A 15775-nucleotide genomic window follows, 5' to 3' on the forward strand; every position below is an offset into this window, starting at 1 on the left:
TCTTGTATGCATCGGGATCTTGCAGTTTATGGCTGGTTCCAATTGTTGGTAAATCATGCAGTGTGCTATTAAATATGATTTGCAGGAATCTCGGGTGCTGTAAAAATCTTTTGCTTTCTGGTTTCTTCAGATTCCCCACTAGCCCATCAAAAATCATCTTGGAAAAATTAAATGGCAGATCAAAAATTGTACCAACAGTGGCATTTGCTAGATCAAGACTCATCAGAGTCCAGGATCCCTTTCTCGGAGCAAATCCATGAATAATGTGGTGAATCAGAAATCTGTACAGCATCGGAAATAAACCCTTCTGAAACTGTCCCTCATGTACATTTCCTTGATACCCCATTGTTTCTCTGAAAATCTTCAACAGATGCTTTGTATCGAAGCTGATGTGATTGTGATCATCGTCATTTAGTCTTAAACATCTTCTAATCAATCTTTCAGTGATGTGTATTTCCTGTCTGGCCACGGTCGCGTCGATTCGTTTTTCATTACCGTCTTCAATCAATTCTGCTGATCTCCAGAAATCCAAGGAGTGATTTCTGTAGATAATCGGGCTTTCAGTGAGTGCAAAATTGATGCTTGACCACGCCATCCATGATATCATTAGAGCCATCGGTTCATTCTCTGGTGTCACTTGTAGTAGTGCGCACATGTTGTGCTTTGGCTCAAACACATACTTTGGCTCGTTATCTGCCATATCTGTAACACATAAACAAGCATATTCAAAGTGAAATTAGACATAAAGTTTAAAACTTTAGACAATTTCAAGTTATAAAAATGAAGAAGAAAGATAGAAATCTTCAAGAACCTGTTCTTCGACAAATTAATAACCTAAACACATAAACAGAGTATTAGTACTCGAATACATAATCAAGTCACAATCACAATCTAATCGTGATCGAAAAGCATAAAATTTTATGCTTACCGAGTCGGAAATAAGTGGCTGATAAAAATTAGGGTTTGGATTAATCTTGAATTCGATAAGTCGGTTAATTTTCTTAGTAAGAGAGATTTGCAGTGGAAGGAGAGAGATAGAGGGAAATAATGTAGAAGAAATTTGCCTAAGTCCCTTTTTTATACATTTTGAAAGTGGGTTTTAAATGCTTTTTGTCTTCTTGTGAATTGCTAGCTGTCAACCAGTAACATTATCCACTTGATATATTAAAAACATTTAATCTCATTTAAAATCATAAGACCTTACTCGAAAATTTAATTTAACCAAAGTCTACTCGATCTTCTTCCACTAACAGCTTTACTCGGTCAAACTTTACTCGAAAAGATTTTCATTTTGAATATAAAGTTTGCCCGAATACTTCTCTTTTCCAACCTTGCTCGATCAAGTAAATTAATTTAAAGTTAAGATATAATGAAGAAAGCTTACCCGAAATACTTGATTTCTTGAGAAATAAATCGCAAGACAAATAATCAAATATAGTTATCAAATAAACATTCTTACTAAGAATCAATTAAGATCCTCCCAAAAATTTCTCAAATTCAAATTAAAACTTATCTAGCATGAACCCTAAAAATCACAATCACTAACATATTCAAACAACGTATTCATTCAAGTATGAGTCTAAACAATTTCATCATACTAACTCACATATTCAATCAATGCATTCATTCAAGTATGCTTGTATGAAAATTGTGCTCGAGCATTCTTTCAAATGTAAAGTGTGCTCGGACAATAATCATGTGCTGATTATACTCGAATAACTTTCATATAGTACAAAGTGTGCTCGAAACCAAATTCTAGCAGACAGTGTACTCGTAAAGTTGGGTTTTGAAAATTACCAAGTATATTAAAGGAACACAAGTGTACCCGAAATATAAAGTGTGCTCGGTAAACGAAGTTTGCCCGAAAACACTTGTAATTTCAAAGAAATCATATACAAACATATCAAAGAGCATGCTCGACATGAAATTAAACACAAAAATATTTAAGTGTGCTATAGTCTAAAATTTCATAGAGCTTGCTCGAAAATCCTAAGTTAGCATAATGCTAGCTAGGATAAACACATTCAAACATCAGGTATGCCCTTGCGCGAGGTAACTTATCATATCAAACCATACCCGAAAATGACAAACTTAAACAGTAACATTTAAGCATGCCCGGAAAGGTTAACAAGTCTTTCCTAACAGCATATTCACTCAAAGCTTACTCGGTACACTCACTCAAGTGCACAAAGTTTACTTGACAACACAATCAGCATATAACATGCATAGCTTACTTGAAGCTAACATATAACATGCATAGCTTACTCGAAACAAGAATTTCTTGTTAACAGTTAGCTATTTCAACACATAATCATCTCAAGACTTCAAGCTTGCTCGGAAAGTGAGTGCAATAGTGCAAACATTTCAAAGCATGCCCGAAAATCATAATGTTAGTCAAAAATGACTAAGCTTACTCGGAAAGGTTGAAAGTTGTCAAACCTAACCCGAAACAACATATTCACACATAATCAACTGTTCTGTACTCGGAAAGGTTATAATTCAATAACCTTACCCGAAAATACATATTCAAACAGTTTGTGCTCGAGAAGGTTGGAAATCATCCAACCTTACTCGAATTTACATATTCAGTCTATTTTAGGCAAAATGCAACACATTTTGACTTAAACCACTTTTCAAAGACATTTCTAAGTTATGTATCATTTCAGAACATAGTTTAAGAGCAAATGGTGCATTAAGAGATCAAATTTCAGTTATACTTCACTTCAAAACAATTTCTTTTATAAACTGAAAAGATCTCAGGAATGGGATCATATTGACTAAGTAGCTATCTCATTACTTCACTCTCAGCATTATTATGACAACTTAGATAGGTTAACAGCAGGTATAAACTTAGCATGATCTTCATCTCTTTGGTGATATGATTAAGGTTCAATTTGAGCATAATGCAATAATGGTCAACACTGTGCTATGATGCCTCATATCTATTCTCAAAGCTTATTTGGCTTTCCCCAGATCACCCCAATTTGACTCCAACCTCCTGTATTTGGTCAAAAATAGTTTCTTATGACAGAACTTTTTTTTTTTTGAACTTTTGATATTCAAACATATAGAGGTTGAACGTTGGACTTACAGTTAGCAACATGCCTTTCATTTAAGATGAGACAGATTTTGTCAACATCTTTGTAGTTCTTGTTGTAACCCTCTTGTTTGATAAAATATTTAAAACATTTATCAACTTTGGTTGATTTATTCATTCTTCCCCTTGTTTTTGATATTTTCTCAAATTTTCTTAAAGCATGTTCTTTGTCATATAAAAAATGTTTCATTTTGGTTGACCAAATAACAACAGGCTTGTGTATGACTGGGTAATCACTTTTCTGCCATATCATTTGGAGAGATCTATCTTGAGACATGCAAAACAACTATGCATCTCCACATAAAGATTAGCATATTCATTATGTTTATATCAACTTAGATTTTACATCATCATGGGAAAGTAACCATACATGTTAATGACTATACTAAGGCCTTTTTAACCTATTAATTCCATATGATTAGCTAAGCAGTCAATGTACTATCATTTCTCATATATACAGTTTAATATTCAATCACCCCAATACCTCTTCATTGTCAGGTTAATGGCTATCCTGTATTGACCAAAAGTGGTCAACAGGACCAAACATACATGTGAATATATGTCCTGTCAAAGTCAGAGTTATTGACATAGTTTTAAGTGAAGGAATAAGAAACAAGTCATAATTGCCCCAAAAGCATTCAGTTTTCAGGTCAATGGCTATCCTTTGAATCTATAGAGATTTAAGGACCAAACATACACAAGTGCATGTCCTTTCAACTGGGCAAATGACATAATTTTCAGCAAGAACAACTGTTTGAGATCTTTCCCTTTAAAAATCCTTCTTTTAAGCTTCTTAAAAGCTTGAACTGAATAATCTTGTCATATCTCTACACCATTAATCAACTTGTTCATGTTTTGACCAAAATCTAGTATTTATGCAAAATTCATTAAAAATTTCATTGAATCACATAATATTGACATAAAACACATTTTGACACAAACAGTTGCATCTCATACTCAAATCTTAATCATTCTATCATCATTAAGAAAAACAGACTGTAATCTCATTCAATGTCTATTCTACCATAACAACTTCAGAAGATCAGATTACGATCATATTCAAGTAATCATAAACATGTGATTACTCATGACATTATATAAGCAATTAATCTCACCTAAACAGATCTAATTACTTATCATAACATCAGATCAGTTAACAAGATAGTCAAGTATTATCATCAAAATCAACCAAATTGCACAAGTAGTCACTCAAGTACCTATCAGTTAACATCAAAGCAGTGACATAATCAAAACATATTAAACAACATATTCAGCAACATATTCAGCATGTGTGACCTCTTTTAAAATATTCAAGTAGCTCATAGAGGTACACAACTAAGCACACATCCTTAATCAGATTTCATCAGAGTTGATCATCCCCAGGGCTTTCAATAGAAAGTTGAACCTAGTTCTATCAAGTGGTTTGGTGAATAGGTCAGCCAGATTATCACTTGTATCAACTCTTTGCATTTCAATCAAACTTTTTTCACTACAATCTCTGATGAAGTGATGTCTGATTTCAATATGCTTAGTCTTAGAATGTTGCACAGGATTCTTAACAGTAAAATATGCAGCTGTATTATCAATCAGAATAGGGGTGTTTAGAAAGTTCAAACCATAGTCCAGCATCTGATTCTGAATCCAGAGAACTTGTGCACAGCAGGCAGATGCAGTGTTGTCTGTTTCTTGCATTGCCATGACACTAGCCTTTCACCCAAAAACTGGCATCCCCTGATGTTGACTTTCTACTCATATTGCATCCATCAAAATCACTGTCTGTGTATGCAATCAGATCAAAGGATTGGTTCTTAGGATACCAAATCCCTAAGTCTGGTCTTCCCTTCAAATATCTGAATATTCTTTTCATAGCATTCATGTGGGAGACTTTTGGATTTGATTGGAACCTAGCACATACACACACAGCAAACATGATATCTGGTCTTGTTGCAGTCAGATACATCAGTGATCCAATCTTGGCTCTGTATTCATGTTCATCAACTAGCTCCCTCTTTTCATCAGCTATCATCTTTTCTTTGGTGTCCATTGGAGTTGATGCAGCCTTGTAATCATGACAGTTGAACTTATTTAGAATGTCCTGCACATACTTAGCTTGGTGAATGAAGATTCCTTCATCCTTTTGTTGAACTTGTAGTCCCAGAAAGAAATTCATTTCACCCATGGAACTCATGCTGTACTTGGACTTCATCACCTCTTCAAACTCCAAACACATATTTTCATTTGTAGATCCAAAGATGATATCATCAACATAGACTTGTACAAGCAGCAAATCTGACCCTTGTCTTTTGTAGAAGAGTGTCTTGTCTATGGCTCCCCTTGTGAAGCCATTTTCAAGTAAATGAGTTGATAACTCATCATACCATGCTCTAGGAGCCTGATGTAAACCATAAAGGGCTTTGTTTAGCTTATACACCCTGTTTGGATACATGGGATCCTCAAAGCCTGGTGGTTGAGTCACATACACTTCTTCATCAATCTTTCTATTAAGGAATGCAGATTTGACATCAAGCTGGAATACTTTAATGTTCTTTGAGGCAGCATATGCAAGAAAAATCCTTATGGCTTCCAGTCTTGCAACTGGTGCAAACACTTCCTCAAAGTCTATCCCTTCCTTTTGAAGACATCCCTGTGCTACAAGTCTTGCTTTGTTCTTAATCACCAAACCCCTTTCATCCCTTTTATTTCTGAACACCCATTTGGTTCCTATTGCATATCTGTCATGTGGCTTGTCTACAAGATCTCATACATGTAAATCTCTGAACTGGGCCAATTCCTCTTGCATTGCCTCTACCCAACTATTGTCTTTCAAAGCTTGAGCAATATTCTTTGGTTCTAATTGGGATAGAAAGCAAGAGTACAGACAGATGTTAGCTATCTCAGAATGACTCCTTGTTACTCTTTCATGAAGGTCACCAATGATATTTCCAGCCGGATGATTCTTTTCAATAGTAGGAGTTTGTATTATAATATTTGTAGACAAATTTATGTCAAGATTTGTTTCATTGATTTCAGGTTCTTCAATGATCAAATCAGCTTCTGCATCATGAAACTTGGGTGCTTCATCATTGGTTTGTCTTGAAGTGGATGCACTATTGTTTCCCAGATTCAAACTTTGAAACAAGTCTTGGAATCTTGCTGTTGTTGCAGCTTCTTCATCATTTGTTTTGTTGCCTGTGTCACTCCCATTATGAACATGATCATTTTGTACATCAGTACTATCTTGACTTGTCATTTCCTGATCTTGTTCAATGTCATTGTTTGTGGAGCTATTCACAAAAGTGTATTCTTTTTCTGTTCTAGCAACTTTCTTCCACAATTCTTCCAAGTCCAGTTCTTTCTTCTTATTTTCTTCAAGTACACTGGTCTTGTAGAATGTTTCATCAAAGTCTTCAGAATAAATCTTGAATGACTTTATCAATTTTTCATGATCAAACAGCCATGTTGCACCACTGACTGTGTTGAATTGATTCTCATTAAAAATAATGTCAGATGACTCTATTACACTCATGTGATCTTTCACATAAACTCTGTAAGCCTTTGAGTGAGTAGAATATCCAACAAAGAAACAGTCTAGTGACTTAGTTTGAAACTTGTTCAAATAGTCTCTAGTGTTTAGTAAGAAACATTTGCAGCCAAAGGGCTTGAAGAACTTGATGTAAGGCTTTCTATTGTTGAAAATCTCATATGGAGTTTTATCATGCCTTTTGTTCACAAGCACTCTGTTCTGAACATAACAAGCAGTGTTGATTGCTTCAGCCCAGAATGTGACAGGTAAGTTAGCATCAGCCAACATGGTTCTTGCAGCTTCTATTAGTGTTCTGTTTCTCCTTTCTGCAACACCATTTTGTTCAGGAGTTCTTGGAGCTGAAAATTGTTGAAGTATTCCTTTCATAGCACAAAATTCTTCCATAACTCCATTCTTGAACTCAGTACCATTGTCACTTCTCAGCATCTTCACTTTCTTATTCAGCTTGTTTTCAATCATTGTGACACATCCTTTAATCAACTCAACAGTCTCATCTTTGGTACTTAGGAAATAAACCCAAGTATATCTTGAATAGTCATCAATGATCACCAAACAGTATCTTTTCTTTCCAATACTTGGTACACTCACAGGACCAAATAGATCCATGTGAAGTAACTCAAGTGGTTGATCAATTGAGTTGATGAGCTTTGTCTTATGAGTAGACTTGTGTTGTTTTCCCTTCTGACATGAGTCACAATGATCATCTGACTTAAATTCTCTTGTAGGTAAACCAACTACATGTTCACCCTTGACCAGTCTATTCATATTCTTTAAGTTCACATGACACAACTTCTTATGCCACAATTTAGACTCATTTTCAGTGGCTTTGGACACAAAACATGCACCACCTCTTGAAATAGCATCTTTCATATTCAACTCATACAAGTTGTCATTTCTTGGTGCCATCATTATAATCATCTCAAGTGGGATCACAAACTCAGGTTTTAAGATGAAACAATGAGAATCATCAAAACTGACTTTGTAACCCTCATCACACATTTGAGATATACTCAACAAATTGTATTGTAGTCCCTCAACATGAAAGACATTGTCAAAAGACACCTTCCCATTTGTCAATATCCCTTTACCCACAATTTTTCCTCCATTTCATCACTCCCAAAGGCAACTGGACCCTCATACTTCTCTACATAATTCACAAGTGGCCTCTTGTCACAAGTCATGTGCCTAGAACAACCACTATCCATATACCATATATCATTCAATGGAGTGTCCTGTTCCTGCACAAAGAGAAATTTGATTAGTTTAGTGATGAGATGCAAGCTTCTTCAACTTGCAACTTATCAGTGTCAATTTTAGTGGCAGCTTGGGAAGTGAGTGTAGTAGGTTCAGGATCTTCATGAGTGATCTCCAAGTTGTCTGAATGGTCAGTTTCATACCCACACTGTCTTGGTGTCTTGACAAGTGAAGATGAATTGTCAAGCTCAACTGACACAGTTCTCTTTTCTTGTAAGACATAGTCCTTAGATTCTGAGAAGTCTCTTACATCAGTTACAGCTTCAACTTTAGCTCCAGTTCTGGGTTTCCATGTGAAACCTTGTGGTTCATATCCATGTTTCAACAAGAACTTTTCATCACCAGTGAGTACAGCTTGTTTCTTTCTTTGATATACAGCTTTTCTTTTTGAATTCTCACTGCCTGATGATTCTTGTGACTCATCAGACTTGACTGAATGAGTATTCTTGGTGAATTTCAATGACTGGTTTTCCCTTTTCACCTGCTTTTGCTTCTGAGGTGATTTACTTCTTTTCACATTTTCAGTCATATGAATCTTCTTCTTTGTCTCACCCTTCACTTCAACTCTTATCTCTTTTCTATTCACTTTTCCCTTTCCTAAATACATTGCATACTTCTCTTTGTACAAAACAAAGTCTTGACCAAACTTTGTTCCATTTGGGACATGGAATGGCTGAAACTTGAGTCTCTCATTACATGAATCAGTATGGTGTCCATATTCATCACACTTTCTACACCACACCTTTCTTTTGAACATCTCATGTTCTTGTGGTTTCCTGAATCGTTCACTTGGTTTGGGCTCTCTTACACCAATTGTCTTTTTGTTTTTCAGATTGTCATAATCAATTGAGAATGGTACAAACTCAGCCATTCTGATGTCATTTCTTTCCACATTCCCTTTAACAAAGACAACCTTTTTCAAGTTTAGTGGTTTATCATCTTCATTCTCTCTATATCTTGACTTCCTTCTTTCATATTCCTCAACAGTCTCTACCTCTCCCACAACAAAGTCTTCAACACTTGAAAAGATAGGATAAATAGGAGTAAAATATTCTATATCCATTTCTTTCTTATTTACCTTCTTTTTCTTGTTCTTTTCTAACTTCTCCAAAGACTTTTTGGTTGGAGGTCTGACAGCATTGTAATTCACATTCTTCTTTTCACCAATGTCAAACGAAACATGTTCTCTCTTAATTTGCTCATTCATTCTTTTCATATTATGTGTAACTGGAGGATACATTGGAAGTTGATCAACAGATTCAGGCTTTTTATATTTTCTTCCTTTTTCAGCAGCTTGAATTTCTTTTTCAGTGATTTAATCACTCAAATCACTTAGATCATCTTGATCTAATTCATCTGAATCAAAGTCATCTTCAGAGACTTGAACTCCAATTGACTTTTCCTCTTTCATTTCTTTCTTCATAACAAATTCACCATCTTCACTCACCTCAACATTTTTGTACAAATCTGCAACATCTTCTTTGTCTTGAAACACATCTTTGAATTGTTGTAGATAAGCACTTCTCTTTTCTTTGTCAACTTTAGGCATAAAGTTGTTGTTGAATGGTGGTGGAACAGCCTTGTACTTTTCATCTTCTTTTACTTTATTCAGAATTCCACAAATGTTTCCAGTTGAAACTAAGTTCTTTAGGAATTCATTTTCAGTTTACAGCTTTGTATTCAGCACCTTTTCATCAATCACCATCTTCTTCAACCCACTGATTTCTGTTGTGAATCTTGTCTGAGCTCTATAGCTATTCATACAATCCTCTTCCAAACTTTTCATTCTTTCCTCACTAACAATCTCACTTGCCTCATAAGCATTGATAATACTTTGCTTCTTAAAACACTCACTTTCCAACTTACCAATCTTTTCTTTTAATTCATTGACAAGTTTAGGTAAATCAGCATTCGGATCAGAATGTACCTTAGATGAAGATGCAGAGTCTATGGCCATGAATGCCACATTAGCTCTTCTGATATCATCTGCTATATCTTCCTCATGGTTACTCCAGTCAAAGCTTCCCTCATGCTGAGTAGTTACTGCCACATTGCCTTGATTTCTTGGTTGATTTTGGTTTGCTGGAATATTTTGAGTTGCAGGGAGTTGAACAGCTTGATTCTGATTGTTGTTCATTTGATATACTTGATTCTGATTCATTCCCTACTGGTTGTTCATCTGAGGCTGATAGTGGTTATTAAAATTGGGATTGAAGTTGTTGTTTGGATGGAAGTTGTTGTTGTTGGGATTGAATCCTTGGTTATTGTTGAAGTTCTGCTGGTTGTTGTTTCTATGCACCATCTGCTGGTATTGTTGTTGGTTTCTAGGCTGTTGGAACTGATTGACTTGAAAGTTCCTTGGCAAATTGCACTCTCTTGCAAAGTGTCCAGGCTGTTGACAATTGTAGCAGATAGCCTTGGACTTATCAAATCCTATTCTCTCATTTGGACCAGAAACTAGTGATCTACAAGTTCTGTTGTACAGTCTCTTGCTTCTTAATGCCAACATTGCAGCTTGGCATTTGAGATCCATGTCTTCAAGGTCATCAGCATCTATTTGTTCCAAATCATCCTGCACTACACTTGTGTGAATCATGTTTTTGGCCACAAATGCATGGTAGGACTCAGTGAACATAGACATTAGGGCTTGTGCCTCACTCCCTTGAACATGCCCTGCACCAGCACTTTTAGCATTTCCATTTCCCACAGAAACTGAATCATCATCAATCAATTGAACATTAAATCTCTGTTGACCACTTTGATTGCTTGAACCACCTCCAATGAAAGACCTAGCAGTCTCATTGTTGTGATCACTTGGTTCTTCAATGATGGGAATTTGTTGTTGATTCTTTGTTGTAAGATTCCCCATTGGAGCAATTAAAGCATTTGACTTATTGAAACTTGGTTTATCTTCCTTGATCATTTCATTCTTAATCATTTCAAGTTCAGCAGCTTGAAGAAAACATACTACATCATCCAATTTCAATTCATTGAAATTTTGCTTTTGAAGGATGAATTTGCAAGCAGTATACCATTCTTTTGGCATTGAGTTGAGCAACTTTGTATTTAAATCAAAGTCAGTCATTACATAGTCAGTTGTTCTCAACTCATTCACAATATTCAGAAAGCGTTCTAGTATTGACTTCAACCTTTCACCATCTCTATACTTGAATCTTTCTAACTGTTGCTTCTGTCTTTGCTTCTTAATGTTCTTCAATTCAGTGTTCCCTTCATACATCTCAAGGATTGCATCATACATTGCCTTAGCAGTTTGATGATGTGCAACCTTTGTGAGGATTTCCCAAGACAGACCAAGTTTGAGCATAGCCAATACCCTGTCATCAACCTTTCTCATTCTCTCTCTAACAGCAGCAATAGCGTTTGCAATAGCACCTTCTTCAACCGCAGCTTGTGGTCCATTCTTGATAGAATTCCACATATCCACATCATTATAACAAACAGCAGCCTCAAAAAGCACTTTCCACTTGGTAAAGTTCTCCTGACCATACAATCTAGGTATCTTATTAGTAGACACCTCTTGTTCCTCATATCCAGACATTTTCTTAAAACAAAAGTTAAGCTTTTATCGAAAATAGAGTAAAATAATCAGATCTGAGAATAAATTCTTAGATCTGAGGTGTCTGAGATGAATAGAACAAGATTCAACAATAAAAATCAAAGCTTTAAGTGAAATAAGGAAAAGAAAACACCTAAAACTTGTAGATCTAGAAGAAAAATGAAGAACAGAGCCTCTGACGTCACAAATCAATCGAACAGTGCTCTGCTTACGTCATTCTTCTTCAAAACTTAATCAGCAACAATCTTTCTAAAAATAGCAGCAGCGGGCTCTGATACCACTTGTCAAGTCCCAAAATATGATGGTCGTTTCGAATCGGATCTTAATCAATCATGTCATAACTCACACAAAATTAATCGTGTTGACAAGTGAGTTAATGACGGGTTACTATATTTAGAAAGATGACCGTTTGTTAAAGGCGGAATCAATAACAAACATATGGTTGCAATGAATATTCAATATACGAAGACACACGAAGGATTCACTCAAAAGATTTCCATTTATATAACGTTAATCATACAAAAGGATAATCGATTAGGGTTTAGGAGGAATCCTAGGACAGCCGTCACACACAAAAAAATTCTCTTAATTAATGCGTCGGTCTTATCCACTCTGTCTCTTGTATTTTTTTTCTCTCAGGCGGCGTGCCCTAATTATTCTATTTATAGGCCTGCCAACCTAAGACAGGCTGTCATTCCTTCTAGAAACCCTATCCGATAGTACATACTCAATTTACATATTCAAAAATATACAAAGTATAAAACAAGTCTTCCGGGTAAGCTTTTCATTAAACTTCAGTCTCCGAGTACGCAGTGTACTCGGCCTTCCTTCAGACTTGGTAAACATAGAAGTGTACTCGGAATCAGTTTCCTGGTAGACTTTCCTTAGAGAATATTTTACCAAGTAAAATATTCACTGAGTAGACTTCAATCTTCTTGGACTTATCAAAATTTGCTCGACAAATCCTCACGAGCAACCTTGTTCTTGTATGATCCTGTTCGGCTCTTTGTTAGTTGAATAACTTATTGATAAGGCGTACTCGGGAGTAAATACCTTACTCGAGCAGAACCTTACTCGATATAACTTAGAGATATTCCATCAACTCATCAAGTATACTCGGACCATAATTATTAAATAATACCTTGCCCGGTCTTCCAATTACTTGGCTTCTTGGACTTGGTTGACCATACCTTACTCGGAAGAGTAAAATACTTGGTCTTGAAGAACAACCCTGCTTGACAAAGTGAACCTTACTCAGATATGCCAAATAGATGAACCTTACTCGGAAATCACCAAAAAGTATACCTTGCTCGGATATCCACTTAAGAATATTATTTGAAGTAAACCGTGCCCGGAAGGAAAAATCTCGTACTCGGCTAAGTAAAAGCTTACTCGAAGGTCCAAGGTGTACCCGGGTTCAATACTTAGCAGTTTCTGAGGAGGTTGAGAAGATTCCAATCTTCAATATTCTTCAATTAGGTCAAATCTCCTCATTTGGGTCAAACTCTTGACCCAACAGATACATCTTCAACTTCCACCATCTCAGTTGAAACATCATCTTATGGTGCGGCTTGAGGAGCGGCTAGAGGAGCGGCTTAAGGAGCAGGATTGATTACAACTTGATTATTAACTTGAGGAGGGGTTGAATCACGGGTGGAGCAGGTAGTGCAGGCATAATAGACAAGTCCACTTCAGACAAACTGTTGATCAGTGTTTGCATCAACAAAGGGTCTTGTGATGAAGATGAAACTTGAGTACTAGCAGGATTTGGAATAGACATGCCTCGAAACTGATTAAACAGACTGTCGTAGTCAAACAACCAATCTAGTCCCGTGCGAGCATCGGTAGGATTTAGCTCTTTCCAATCAACGTGGTAGGATTCCAGAATCAGCTTGGTTTTCTTGTTGTAGACTCCATAAGTGGTTTTAATGGATGCATACCCAACAAAATAACACTCACTAGCCTGTTTTGAAAATTTAGGATCATGTTGAGCACCAGTATGGATTAAGGTGCAAGGAGATACAAAGGTTTTGAAATAGTTGACTATAGGCTTAGTTTTGTGATAGACTTCATATGGAGTCTTCTTCAGGCGTTTGTTGATAATCACACAGTTTTGAATGAAGCAGGCCATGTTGATGGCCTCACCCTAAAAGAATAGAGGTAATTTGGAATCAGACAGCATTGTTCGTGCAGCTTCAATCAATGCTCGGTTTCGTCTTTCAGCAACTCCATTTTGTTGAGGAGTATACGGTGCATTGAAATGGCGTTCTATTCCATTTGAGCTGCAGAAGTCATCCACAGATCGGTTGCAGAACTCAGTTCTGTTGTCGCTTCGAATACACTTCACCTTCTTGCCTGTCTGTCTCTCCACCAGAGTGATAAACTTGATCAAAAACTGTGTGGTTTCATCCTTATACCCCAAAAGGAAAGTCCAGCTGAAACGGGAAAAGTCATCAGTAATCAACAGGCAATGGGCTTTTCGGCCGATTTCCATAGAGTAATAGGACCAAACAAATCCATGTTTAACAATTGAAGAATGGAGTCTATGGTACTGACAGTCTTGGGTTGGTGAGGGAGCTTGTGTTGTTTGCATTTAGAGCAAGAAAGACATTTTTCAATGCAAGAGAAAGATTTAACAGGCAATCCCCTCATATATTCCCCTTTAACCAATTTTTTTAGATTTTATAAATTAACATGACCTAGACGTTGATGCCATAGAGATGAGTCGTTCTCCGAGGCCTTAGATAATAAACTTGAAGTGGTCTTACGTGAATAGGAACTATTCATGTCTATTATGTAAGCATCATTATGCCTCAGAGTACGTATCAAGATCCATTCTTCCGGGACCTTAAAACCTGGTTTGAGAATCAAGCATTCATTCTTGGTGAACAGTGTGGAGTACTGTTTGTCGCATATTTGAGAGACGCTGAGCAGATTGTTATTTAGTTGTTCCACCAATTTGATGTCATTAAACGTCAGGATTCCATTCGACACTCTACCTTGTTTGGTAATATTCCCACCCATATCTCCAGCAAAAGAAACGTATCCACCATCGAACGGTTTAATATCAAACAGCAAGGATTTGTCTCCTGTCATGTGTTGGGTACAACCACTATCCAAATACCATATACTATTTACATAATGCCTTGCCTGACCCTACACACATTAACAGTTTAATTAGATAGGGGTTCCCGAGACTTAGTTGTCTTGGGAGGGTCAACCACATGGTTGTCAAATGTCCTTTTCTCATTATTATTTATGAAGTTGTGAGACGTGTCAGAATCGGAAGAACAGTCTCTATGATTCCACGCACGAGCGGGTTTCCTGTTTTTAAAAGTATTTAGAGACTGTCTTCTTTTTGGTTTTAAAATAGCATCCTCAGATTTTTCAATCTTTGGATTTCTTTTCTGCTTTCTTTTTGATGAATTCTCAGACTTTTCAGACTTCGAATTTCTTTTTCCTCTCTCCTTCTTAGTTGTCCAAAAAGGATGTTTATCATTCTTTTTATTTCTGGATCTCACATCCATTTCGTTGGCAGAACTGTCAGGTTGGTCATATCTTGTTCTTGAGCTTGGTTTAGCTCTTGAATGGAATTGATTAAACCTACTGTTCGTTTCTCTTTTCATCTTATGCCACTTGCAATGTCTTGCAAGGTGAGATAGGTTACCACACATAAAACAAAGTTTTCTTCTATCTTCCTTATAAAAACCGTCAGAATTATAATACATAGGTTGTGGTGAATAAGGAGATGGTTGCACGGGAACAAACAAGCTGTCAGATCTATGACCTCGATTATCAAAAACATTTGTATAGAAAGAATAAGCATAATCTTGTGGATAATAACCATAATAGCTATTATCAACTTGATTGTACAGTTGAGGTTGATAATGTTGATTTGTGTATTGATAAAAATTGTTTCTATGATGTGGCACATATTTATCAGATGTACTTGCCTTTTCCATTTCAAAACGATTTTCATTAACAGTCTTGGCAGCAGCAGGAACAAATGCCTTTGATATGGGCACATGACCAATACCATAGACCATTTATTCCTCATGAGGAGAGTTAAAATCAAAGTGAGGGAGGATAGGATAGTTATTGTTAAACGGTGGTGGTACATCAGAACTATCATAGCCTAATCCAGTCTTTATTCTTAACTCCATTTGTGACCCAATTAGTTTGTTCAGCTTTTCTGTGGCAAATCAAAGTTTTACATGGCAATTTTGTTTTGAGTTAATTCAATTTTTAACTTGGAAATTTTAGCGTTTAGTTCATCTACATGATTTTCATGACGATGAGCTAT

The sequence above is a fragment of the Bidens hawaiensis genome, unplaced genomic scaffold, assembly GCF_021521415.1.
Source record: "Bidens hawaiensis isolate Kalapana, Puna unplaced genomic scaffold, B.hawaiensis_p1.1 tig00003058_1, whole genome shotgun sequence".
In the NCBI taxonomy this organism is placed as follows: Eukaryota; Viridiplantae; Streptophyta; class Magnoliopsida; order Asterales; family Asteraceae; genus Bidens; species Bidens hawaiensis.